Raw genomic sequence first — 12,726 nt, 5'->3', positions numbered from 1 at the left:
CACTTTATAAGTAGATTAAATTGAATTGAAATTGAACATTTACGCTACATGGTGAATCCTTGATCTCTGGACATAAATAGGAATAAACAAAATCTGTAGTTTTTGTCAAAAGCATTTCCTTTCAGACATTGGCATGAATGTGTTTCCATATATCTGAGCTGAGCTTACAGATGCTGTGCTTCACTTCAGGATGTAATTTGAAAAGAAAACACAGCACGTTTCATTTTGGGAGAAAAAAAAAACGTTTTAGTCGATTGTAACTTCTTGTCTGCATTACATTTGGAAAGAGGTGTCATTTTATTTAAAGCGGTTAAGTTATTAATTCCGACCGGACTCTGTCTCAGCCGCGCAGCGTTTCGAGCTGTGTCAATGGAACGGAGGACGATTCTCGTTTGTTGACAGCAACAAGACAAGAGTCCCAGTTAGTGACTTTAATCCACACAAAAGTGACTGACGATATTTTAATGGCTTTGCGAGGGGTTAAGAAGCGGCTTGCCGTTTCTGAAGAGCAGTGAATCAAAGAACCAACGAGCTACTGGATCGAAGCATTGCTTCAATGGTTCGTGGTTTCAAAGTGGAGCCGCGCTGCAGAAATAGTTTATTACAGACCAAACCCTGAATATCCGACTTTATTTGTACGTCCGTATGACTCTGAAACTCGGAAAAATCCGTATCATTTACGGACTATAGGTTGACATGAAAACCACCGAAAAGCTGTGTTCACCGCGGGGACACGTTCGGCTATTCGAGATTATTCAAGATTTTTTTTTTACCGATGACGAACGATGCGTAAAAAAAAAATTTGACCAATGCAGCTGCATCCAACTGATCCTGTAGAACTTTGTAACGAAAATGTCCATTTAAGAGTTTGGCGTCTTTCTGCATTTTGTTTTGTTGTGCATTGCATAGCCTGTACTTTTCTCGATCCTCGTGTCGTTTTCTGTGTGAACTCAGCTATCAGCAGGAAGCAGCAGCATAAGCTCGCCCCCGACTGACGCTTTCAAAATAAAAGGCAACGTGCAACAGTCATAAAAGGCTTAAAAAAACAAACAAACCCCGCAGCGTTAAGGTGAGGAACAAAATTGTCGGCGATAATGACCTCAATAATTAACGCAACGTTAGCGCGTTAACGTTGCCCAGCCCTAATATATATATATATATATATATATATATATATATATATATATATACACAAAAACATTTTTTTATTTCTTTTATGGTGAGAAAAACATTGAGGGACAAGATGTATGATGACAAATAATTGGTGACCCTGCATATCCACTCCTTGACTGGTTGCTGAAAGGCTACTACATAAATTTTACACGCCAAACCCCAGAGGAGCAATCTTTGGATGTGTACCTCAGCTAACTCTGTGTAGCAGTAGAAAACTATACATTTTGTCAGGGCTCGTGGTGGGCTGAAAGCGGAAGCAGTAGGAGACCAATGCAGACTCACAGGCATGTTTGGTTTAGATGAACAATAGGCTTTATCTTGAAACCAGGCATTGGGTTCGGTACACAGGCGTTCAGACATGTAAGCAGAGGTATCAGACATGGTACAGGCTGGGACGTGGTCCATAAACCAGGCAGGGTTCGTTCACACGGCGTCAAGGTATAAAGTAGGCAAAACAAAGGCAGAGTCAAAATACAGGCAGAGTTCAGGATACAGCAAGGCGGAGGTCGGAGCACAAAAGCAAGGTCAAAACACACAAGAGCAAACTGGAAAAGAATGAGAGGTGAGAAAGTGAACGAAGTCAACAATCGGGCAGTGAGCAGTGGAACTGTGAGGGTTTTAAAGAGGAGCAAACTAATCAAGTTGATGTGAAGCAGGTGTGTGGAAGGTTCTGGAAAGAGGTGTGGTTAAGTGAACAAAGAAGAGAGAAGAAAAGCAAGAGCGTGCAGGGCAAAACAAAAGCAGTGCAAAGCAAGATAAGTAGGTGACAGAAGAACTAACTGAATAACCTGATGTGTTCAAGACAAACAATAATGTGTGAGCAAAACAAAAAGGGGCAGAACTAAGAAATACTGTGACTAGTCTAAAGAGAGCAAACAGACAAATGACTAACTAGAAAATACATGATAAGCAAACAAAACCAGAGGTTATAGAATAGCACAATAAATAACAAACAGAACTTAACCTGATAAGAAACACTACAAGATAAATAACCAAAACCTGAGACAAAAACATAAAACAATCAATGTGAATAACAGAACAAAACTAAGACTAAACAACTAAAGGGACCAAGAGTGAAAGCAAAACAATAAGCAGTAAAGTAAAACTATAAATGTGGTAAGCAAATGATACAAAGAGAGTAAATCAAACAAAACCAATTAGAACCGAAGCATGACCATGAAAACTTGACGTAACAAAACACAGAAGGCTCAGAGCATGGAAGATAAACAAGGTCAAGAACAATACCAGCAGGGCCTAAAGGGCCAGATCATGACACATGCACAATCACTTTCCTCTCCAAAATGGTCCTCTCCATTAGAAAAAAACACTTCTGACAAACATTTTCTCCTTTTTTTTAATGAAAGTGAATACAACTTTCTTCCATGTTTAAAAAAAAAAACTGTCAGGACCACAACAATCAGGATAAAAACAATAGTGGTAAAAACTTTTAATCACTTACATCATAGCTTGGCATTACTTCTTAAAATGGCATTCCTGTGATGCCAGAACATAAAACCAAGCCCTAAAGTCGGCTTTTTGTCAGAACAATAACAATAGGAAAAATGGGAAGAAACTAAACATCAGGGCCAGTTTCTTATATTTAGTTTCTACACATAGTGTGGGCTGTAGTCAAAGTTTCCATTATTATTTTGATTATTCTGAGTGTGGAGATGTGGCAAATAGTGGACTCAGTGGAGGACCTAGCTGAGACGTGTATGCACATCATTTAGGAGATGATAATTTACCTGTTCTAGACTAATAAGACCCCAATGAACAACTTGGGATATATACCAAAATCTCTATCCGGGACAAACAGACCAAAAATGACCACGCCCTGTTTCGTCCCGAGTGTTACTTCAAATACGGCTGTATTTTCTAAACTGCAACAGCTATCAGACATGGGGTCAAATACTTTGCATTGTATTTAAATACAAATACAAATACTTTAGATTTTCGAATTACAAATACAAATACAAATACTTTGTACTTTTTCAAATACAAATACTTTATATTTTGAGTATTTCAAATACAAATACAAATACTTTCTATGAACTATAAACAACAAATCAACACAAAAAACTGATAAACCGGTGACAATTTATTGTGAAAATAGCATGACCAAATACTGTTGATAAATAAAAGATTGAATGTTTTATCACAAATTCATTATAATATCACAGGCAATAATCAAACTATCACAATCTATATTCAACACGGTGTCACAGAGATTCCCAAGATTGAAAAGTATTTGAAAAAGTATTTGTAAAAGTATTTAGAAATACTTGGGATTGGCGATGTCTTTGAAATACAAATACAAATACTTTGAATTCAAAATCAGAAAATACAAATACAAATACTCTGAAAAATGTATTTAAGTATTTTCAAATACAAATACACTCAACAAAAATATAAATGCAACACTTTTGGTTTTGCTCCCATTTTGTATGAGATGAACTCAAAGATCTAAAGCTTTTTCCACATACACAATATCACCATTTCCCTCAAATATTGTTCACAAACCAGTCTAAATCTGTGATAGTGAGCACTTCTCCTTTGCTGAGATCCCACCTCACAGGTGTGCCATATCAAGATGCTGATTAGACACCATGATTAGTGCACAGGTGTGCCTTAGACTGCCCACAATAAAAGGCCACTCTGAAAGGTGCAGTTTTGTTTTATTGGGGGGGGGGGGGGGGGGGGGTTACCAGTCAGTATCTGATGTGACCACCATTTGCCTCATGCAGTACAACACATCTCCTTTGCATAGAGTTGATCAGGTTGTCAATTGTGGCCTGTGGAATGTTGGTCCACTCCTCTTCAATGGCTGTGTGAAGTTGCTGGATATTGGCAGCCTGCCCATACCATAACCCCACCGCCACCATGGGCCACTCGATTCACAACATTGACATCAGAAAACGGCTCACCCACACGACGCCACACACGCTGTCTGCCATCTGCCCTGCACAGTGTGAACCGGGATTCATCCGTGAAGAGAACACCTCTCCAACGTGCCAAATGCCAGCGAATGTGAGCATTTGCCCACTCGTCGGTTACGACGACGAACTGGAGTCAGGTCGAGACCCCGATGAGGACGACGAGCATGCAGATGAGCTTCCCTGAGACGGTTTCTGACAGTTTGTGCAGAAATTCTTTGGTTATGCAAACCGATTGTTTCAGCAGCTGTCTGAGTGGCTGGTCTCAGACGATCTTGGAGGTGAACATGCTGGATGTGGAGGTCCTGGGCTGGTGTGGTTACACATGGTCTGCGGTTGTGAGGCTGGTTGGATGTACTGCCAAATTCTCTGAAACGCCTTTGGAGACAGCTCTGGTTGACATTCCTGCTGTCAGCATGCCAATTGCACGCTCCCTCAAATCTTGCGACATCTGTGGCATTGTGCTGTGTGATAAAACTGCACCTTTCAGAGTGGCCTTTTATTGTGGACAGTCTAAGGCACACCTGTGCACTAATCATGGTGTCTAATCAGCATCTTGATATGGCACACCTGTGAGGTGGGATGGATTATCTCAGCAAAGGAGAAGTGCTCACTATCACAGATTTAGATTGGTTTGTGAACAATATTTGAGGGAAATGGTGATATTGTGTATGTGGAAAAAGTTTTAGATCTTTGAGTTCATCTCATACAAAATGGGAGCAAAACCAAAAGTGTTGCGTTTATATTTTTGTTGAGTGTATATGTGGCGATTGACTGCCGTCCTATCCAGGGTGTACCCCGCCTGACGCCCTATGAGTGCTGGGATAGGCTCTAGTCTCCTCCACCCCACGTGACCCTTGCCTGGAGTAAGCGGATATCGAAATTGAATGTTTGGGTGAGAAATATCTCAGTCCAACAGCTGCAGCTTATGTGCATGACTCATGTTCAGTAGTTAGTGGACATTCAATGAAATAAACAGATGCTAAAAGATGCAATATCTCATACAAAATGGGAGCAAAACCAAAAGTGTTGCATTTATATTTTTGTTGAGTGTATTTGTATTTGAAAATACTTAAATACATTTTGACGTTTTAAGGGAAAATGGCTAAAATAAGTGGGTCAACTTATTACTGTACATCAAAAGAAAAGGAACATTTGCCAAATCTAATGAAATTTTATTTTCAGTCATACTGTTATCTATGGAATATTGATTTAAAGTGAAAAATACAAAACAAACCTGTATGTTTAGCAGACAGCAGTATCTAGAGATCTTAAATGTTTTAAATATTCATTCATTCATCTTCTACCGCTTAGTCCAATTAAGGGTCGCGGGGGGCTGGAGCCTATCCCAGCAATCATAGAGCGTGAGGCAGGGTACATCCAAGACTGGAGGCCAGTCTGTCGCAGGGCCACAAATACACAAACAAACACAGACACACCCACACACACACCTACGGACAATTTTTAAAGATTCCAATCCACCTAACCCGCATGTCTTTGGATGTGGGAGGAAACCGGAGCACCCGGAGGAAACCCACGCAAACACGGGGAGAACATGCAAACTCCACACAGAAAGGCCACGGGAATTGAACCCACGACCTTCTCGCTGTGAGGCAACAGTGCTAACCATTAAGCCACCGTGCTGCCCTGTTTTAAATATTATCACGGAAATTTCCCAACAGCCAATAGCACAGGTAGTTTAAGTTACTAAATGTGTGGCAATTCCGGACTGTGTGTACGTCGTTTGGCCAAATGTGTTCAAGCAGTTTTCTTTTAAAATATCAAAATTAAAAATTTTACACTCTTTTATGACCCTCCCAAACATGTACTGGTCATTCTGATCATTTTGAATACCTTGGAAAATCTATAGCTGCTGCAGGTTAGAAAATACAGCTGTATTTGACGTAACACTCGGGACGAAAAAGGGTGTGGTCATTTTCTGGCTGTTTGACCCAGACAGAGATTTTGCCACATGCCCCAAGTTGTTTATTGGGGTCATATTAGTGTAGAACGGTTGAGTTATCCTCTCCTAAATGATGGGCTTACATGTCTCAGTTAGGTCCTAGCAGTGGTGGGCACAGCTAACCAAAAAGGTAGCTTCGATAACAGCTAATTAGCTAACTGAAAAGTTATCTTTTATAAAGCTAAACTCATAAACCACCCAAAAATTTATCAGAAGCTACAGCTAAAATAACATGTCAGAAATTAGTTTGGTTAAAATTTTAACCATAAGTTAAAACTGTATGCCTCTGGATGACTTGGGTGATATTGCTAGTGAGTTAGTATGGTGTCAAGAGCAATTATCTTATGGCCAGTTCTTCTCCTCTGATTGCAGAGGATAGAGCGGTGTCTCATGAAACCACCTCTCCTCTGTTTACAGAGAATAGAGCTGTTTATCTGCTACAAAACATTTAACAGATAAGCTCTAAAATATTTGATATTAGACTTAACAAATGTTTTTAACTGTTCAATCTTTATTCACAACACCTGCAAAAACATGTTAGCGATCTTAAAATTATTGGACCAAAATTTCTCGGAAGATAATTGGTCCGATGATGGTTTTCAAAGTTATCTGAAAAGCTAATCCAATAATGAAAACATTAGCTTTGATAATTAGCGGTTAGCGGATTAGCGGAACTGTGCCCACCACTGGGTCCTAGACTAACTTTGTTCATGTAAATATGAAGCTGTTGAGTAGGATTGAGGAATGAGAGCCAGAAGACCATCAAAATGTTTAGCTGCTACTTTCTGCCATAAACCTGGAAAGAAGCCTCTCTTCTCTTTCCCGATTTCTCTCATGCTGGTGTTGCATGTTGTCCAGGAACGATCACTGCTGAGCTGACCGATCACCAAGGTTGGGTAGGATTACTTTGAAAGAATACATGTGGATGTACATACATTTGGATTACTTGTAATCTGATTACTTTTGGATTACATTTCAAAGTAATCCTACCCAACCTTGCCGATCACCCAAGAGCTTGGCATCAGCAGAATATGGCTTTTGTTCTAGAAAGAATGTATAATTTCAGTTTAGTTTGTGGATCTCTCAGTCATGTATTATACCAAAGAATCATCCTACTTCTCTATTCAAATATTTCATAACCCATCCACATGGCTTTTGATTTCACAAAGCTCAAAACAGGAAAACAAAATTGAAATGAATGTATGCTTGTTTACTCATCTGTCTGAAGGACATTACGTTCTGCTGGAACTTTGTAATATTGCTTTTTCTAAAGAATAAAGAACTCCAAATAAATGAAGAAATAAATAAGTATACAGTGACTTTGTGTGGTAGTTTTTTCAAGAAGCTCTACAGGAAATGTCAAGAACTCACCGTGGTTTTATTCAGCAGCATGATATTACTCTTTACAAAACTCACTTTTTTTTGGCTGCAGCCTCAGAATAGCTGTCCTCCCCTGTGTCGTCTTCAGGTTGTGGAGAACTGGTGTCATCGATCTCCTCCGGTGTGCTGTTTGCATCATCTTTAAATGAGAGCAGCAGTTAACGTGATATACTAAATTGAGTGAGGAAAGAGAGCGTTCGCTAACTCGATGACAGACTGTGTTCATGCTTTACAGTATCACCCCATTTTCTTCAGTGTCTCACTCCACTAAAAACTCACTTAGCAGCGGATTGCTGGCTGCACCGAGGGAGCCTTTCTATGGGAACTCCACTACTAAATACCTGGGATAACTTAACCTGAATCCCCAACACTAATTTTAACTAAATATGCACAGTAAATCTCATGAATAAAAGGAGTGGTACATTAGCGTGATTTTAGCAGGACTTGCCTCCCACATTTTCTGGTGTCCCAGGTGAGCTGTGCTCTGGTGGAAAGCCAACATCTACTCCAGTGTCCTCCAAATTGGAAAGCGTTCATCCTCCAACTATTTCTTCCATTAATTCATAATAAAGGAAGCTGGTTGGAGCTGCATCGCTTCTGTTCTTTTTAATCTTTTCCTTGTAGAAAGCACTTTTCATTGCTTTTCAGCAGTTTGCTCGATTGACCGGCTGACTCTGGACTCAGAGCTTCTCACAGATTTGGTTAAACAGGTCTGTACTGTGAGCCTTACGTCCGTCGAGCCTTTCCGCTATTTTAAATTCTTTTAATACCTTGAGGAGCATTGTCTCTTGTAAAGTCTAGCTGTGTTTTGCCACCGCTATTTCCCGAACACAGAGCAGGAAGCGTTACGCGGTGATGTGATGTAACAGACATGCGCAACAACGTTCCACACAGGTTGGCAATCCAACGTGCCATTTACATTGACCCTGATTGGATTAGAAACAGGCTTATACCACCTCCTCTGACCCGATCATAATTTAGATCAGATTAGGTGAATCTAATCAGATCAAGTCGTTTCCATGGCATGATGTTGATCTGATTGTTCGATTTGCTTGTTCAATCAGATTACTTGTGGTCCATGTAAATACAGCTACTGTCTTAGGGCACAGGTTACCATCCAAGTTTCACAACCACACAGAAACACAGGAAGCAACAGGGCTCTTAAGACTTGGGCCTTCATTCTTCTGCAAAGATATCAGCAGCTGGGTATATACTTCACTCTCAGGTACCCAGAAACATAAAAAGAAAAAACATAGATTTGGACTCACCTGTGAGTCTATAGTCCCCTGAGTTTTGAAGAACAGCAGTGTCCACATGAGTGTGGGTTCCGGTAGAACGTACTCAGACCACAGTGCACCGAGGATCTCTGCATTCCACTGGAAGAATGCAGCATAATTATTCACCAGTTTACTAAAATACCATGGATGCAGGGGTGGTGGCCAAGTGGTTAGTGTGCTTGGTGTTAGTGCGGAAGGTTCCCGGTTTTAATCCCACTTCTACCACATTTCTCCATTTAATGTGGAGTTGTGTCAGGAAGGGCATCCGGTGTAAAACTTGAGCGAAATCAACATGCAGATCCACCTTGGATTTGCTGTGGCGACTCTGAGTTAAAACAAGGGAGCAGCCAAAGGGTTTTACTAATATATCATGGATGGAGCAACAATTAAATGCCTGAAATAGGAGACTGCTTTTTGTTTGTTGTAATAACCAGCACATGAGTGTGTTCAACTTCATCCTAGCTGTGCAAAAGTGCAGCACAAGTTGGCCGCTCCCCCCCGCCCTGCCACTCACTTCTTTGTGGCCAGAACTCTAATAATAAATGAATCATCTCAATCTTGTGTCCTGAAATATGTTTCGCAGATGGCTTACTAATGATGTTGTGAAGACAATATCGTTTGGGTTGGACATAAACATCTTACAGAAACGACTTTTATTTCCGGATGAGTAAATCATTGGCTAGAGGATGCACAATGTTTGAAATAGTCCCCTTCTTTTTGTGTGTGTGTGTGTGAGAGAGAGAGAGAGAGAGAGAGAGAGAGAGAAACACAGAAATTCTCTCCATGGAGCCACATTGACAATGAGTTGTGTAAGGTTTGCAAGTTCAACAGATCAAGAGAGGCCTCGCAGACACACACAATCCCTTACTCACTGTCCTCGAGGGGAAGCGTGTGGGTAATAAAGGAAAACATCCAATCGTGTTATGGAGGACAGAACACAATGCTTTGATGATAAGACGGTAGGAACTGACAGGGCGTGATCTCCTGAAAATTGATGTCAAACTTTTTCCGCTCTTCCAAATATAGAGCAGGCAACTCAAGTAGTGCAAAGCCTGCATTTTAGAACAACATCTGTTCATGCAAAATAGTTCTTTGTGCTTGTTTTAACATAATATGTGGTATGGAGCCTTATGTCATTGATATTTAATGAACTCTGTCCAAAACTGAAACATTTTGTCCTCAATTAAAACAATATTTCTAACATGTTTCATCCATATTGGCTCAAAGCTTTTTTGTTAAGCAGTTATTACCTGGTGTTTGACCTTTACAGGTCAAAGCTCATGTGACAAATAAGAAGGCAATATCTGACTACATATTTGTGTTTAGTAGTAATCATAGGTGTATGTGTAGCTAATTTCTCAAAATGGACATTCTAAATGAGTTTGACCTTTCAATGTCATTCAAGGACAAAGGTCATAACCATGGGTGTACCTGAAACTGTTTACTCAAAATATACATTCAAAATAAGTTTGAGCTTTCAAGGTCAAAGGTCATGTGACAAAATAGACAGGTGATAAAGCATTGTTTAATGGTACTATTGTTGCTTAATAGTAATTATAGGTGTAGCTGTATCTAACTTAAATTGAGTTTGGCCTTTCAATGTCTTCTAAGGTCAAAGGTCATACAACCAATAGAAAAGTGATATGTGACTGCTTATGGTCGTATAATGGTAACAGTGGATGTATCTGCACCTAATTATTTAAACTATATATTCTAAATGGGTGAAGACGACGAAGAAGAGGAGGAGAACGTTTCCACAAACAGCGGGAGAAGAAGAAAACTAGAAGGGTGGAATTGCCCACTATAATTATCTTATCTGAGCTAAGCACTAAGTCAGACAAAAGGTCTGAAAATTCACAGAGAAACTCACAGTAACGACCAGGTGGACGATAGATAATAACAAATAAAACTGGTTTTTGGGACTTCCAATTTGGATGGACAAGACTAAGAGTCAAGCTTTCAAATGAATTAAAGCTCTGTCTGGGTTTTTGATTAATTAATAAGCTGGAATGGAAGATTGCTGCTAATCCTCCGCCTCGGCCCGTGCTACGAGCATTCTGGCAGTTAGTGTGACTCGGGGGTGTTGACTCATTTAAACTAACATATTCATCCTGCTGTAACCAGGTTTCTGTAAGGCAGAATAAATCAATATGTTGATCAATTATTATATCATTTACTAACAGGGACGTAGAAGACAGAGACCTAATGTTTAATAAACCACATTTAACTGTTTTAGTCTGTGGTGCAGTTGAAGGTGCTGTATTATTTTTTCTTTTTGAATTTTTATGCTTAAATAGATTTTTACTGGTTGTTGGTGGTCTGGGAGCAGGCACTGTCTCTACGGGGATGGGGTATTGGGGGGATGGCAGGGGGAGAGAAGCTGCAGAGAGGTGTGTAAGACTACAACTCTGCTTCCTGGTCCCAACCCTGGATAGTCACGGTTTGGAGGGTTTAATAAAATTGGCCAGATTTCTAGAAATGAGAGCTGCTCCATCCAAAGTGGGATGGATGCCGTCTCTCCTAACAAGACCAGGTTTTCCCGAGAAGCTTAAGCTTCCCCACAACAATATGAAGACAAGAAGATACGAGCTGCTAGAAACAAAGAGACAAATCATGATGGTAAGCTAATCATTAGCTCATAAATAAGTAATAACTGCAGGCTGTCGCTATTAAGTATTAAAATTGTTGTCAAAATAAAGCGTTAATTTAGATTAATTAAAGCACCTATCACACTTTGCTCCATTTTGTCTAGACGTCAGTGACTTGGTCTGTAAATGAAGACACGTTTCTGAGAGCAATAAATGTGTTAGACAGGGGCGTGCTGGGAACATTTTTCAGCCCGGGAGTTTCATATCCAACCGGTCCACAAACCGCCAGCGCACAGGGATAATAAGAGTTCTGCTGTGGCATTTTTGGATCGCGACTAGTTTCAGCATAGTCGCGCGTCCTGCATCGTGCAGTCTACATGGAGTAACGAGCTGCGTTTAACATCTCACGACCACCTCCCGATCAGGAATCATATGGTCGGATGAAAATCAAACCTGTTTGATATTTTGGTCGGCCATCGTGACTCGTGAGGGTTCCGTGCTGTTGAAGCAGTGCTACAAGCGTCTATGCGCTGATTACCTCGTGCACTGTGCATGAGCAAACACCAAAGAGAGCAAACAGTGATCTCATGTAAAGTCTTGTGGGTTTTTTTTTTTTTGCGTTCCCTTGCAATAACCTAATACCATATTAAAGTTCATGCCTATCAGTGCGCACAGTGAGTGGAATCAGGTGGGGGGAGACTGAACGTATATGCGCGCACACACACACACACACACACACACACACACACACACACACACACACAGCAGACAACAACAGGATTTATGACAGATGAGCACAGCTGTAAGACTCATGAAATATAGCTTATTTATACAACAGTGTGAGTAGCAGCACCTGTTATAAATGTTTTTCTTTTTTTACCGTCCTCTCGTGAATCATGTTGCTGTCTGCTGTGTGTGCACCTGCCTATGCGTTCAGTCTCCCCCAGCTGATTTCACTCACTGTGTGCGCTGATAGTCATGAAATAATTTTTTTTTTTTTTTTAAAGAAAAAAAAAAACCTTCTGTTACGTTTTGCTTTTGGAAACACCAGTCTGATGCGTGGTTTTTGAAGGTACAATGTGAACAGTCAGATCGCATCAGAGCATCGGGCCGTACAGTGTGAGAACATGAATCATGCGCTCTGAACTTTTAAACCCTGCAGTTTTGTCGCACAATTTGAGCTGGAGCCAAGTACAACGATTGAAAATATTGAACAGTGTCTGCCCAGCTTTTCCTTGTTAGCCAAGGTAGCGGGAACATCTGTAAGTAGCTGGAAGAGGTGGTACTGTACTACAAATGTTGATACGGCTGACATCCGGGCATAACAGGCTACATGCCTGTTATGCCCGGTCCTATACTCAACAAAAATATAAACGCAACACTTTTGGTTTTGCTCCCATTTTGCATGAGAT

Source organism: Thalassophryne amazonica, chromosome 9 (genome assembly GCF_902500255.1).
Source record: "Thalassophryne amazonica chromosome 9, fThaAma1.1, whole genome shotgun sequence".
In the NCBI taxonomy this organism is placed as follows: Eukaryota; Metazoa; Chordata; class Actinopteri; order Batrachoidiformes; family Batrachoididae; genus Thalassophryne; species Thalassophryne amazonica.
This window is presented reverse-complemented; position numbering follows the sequence as displayed.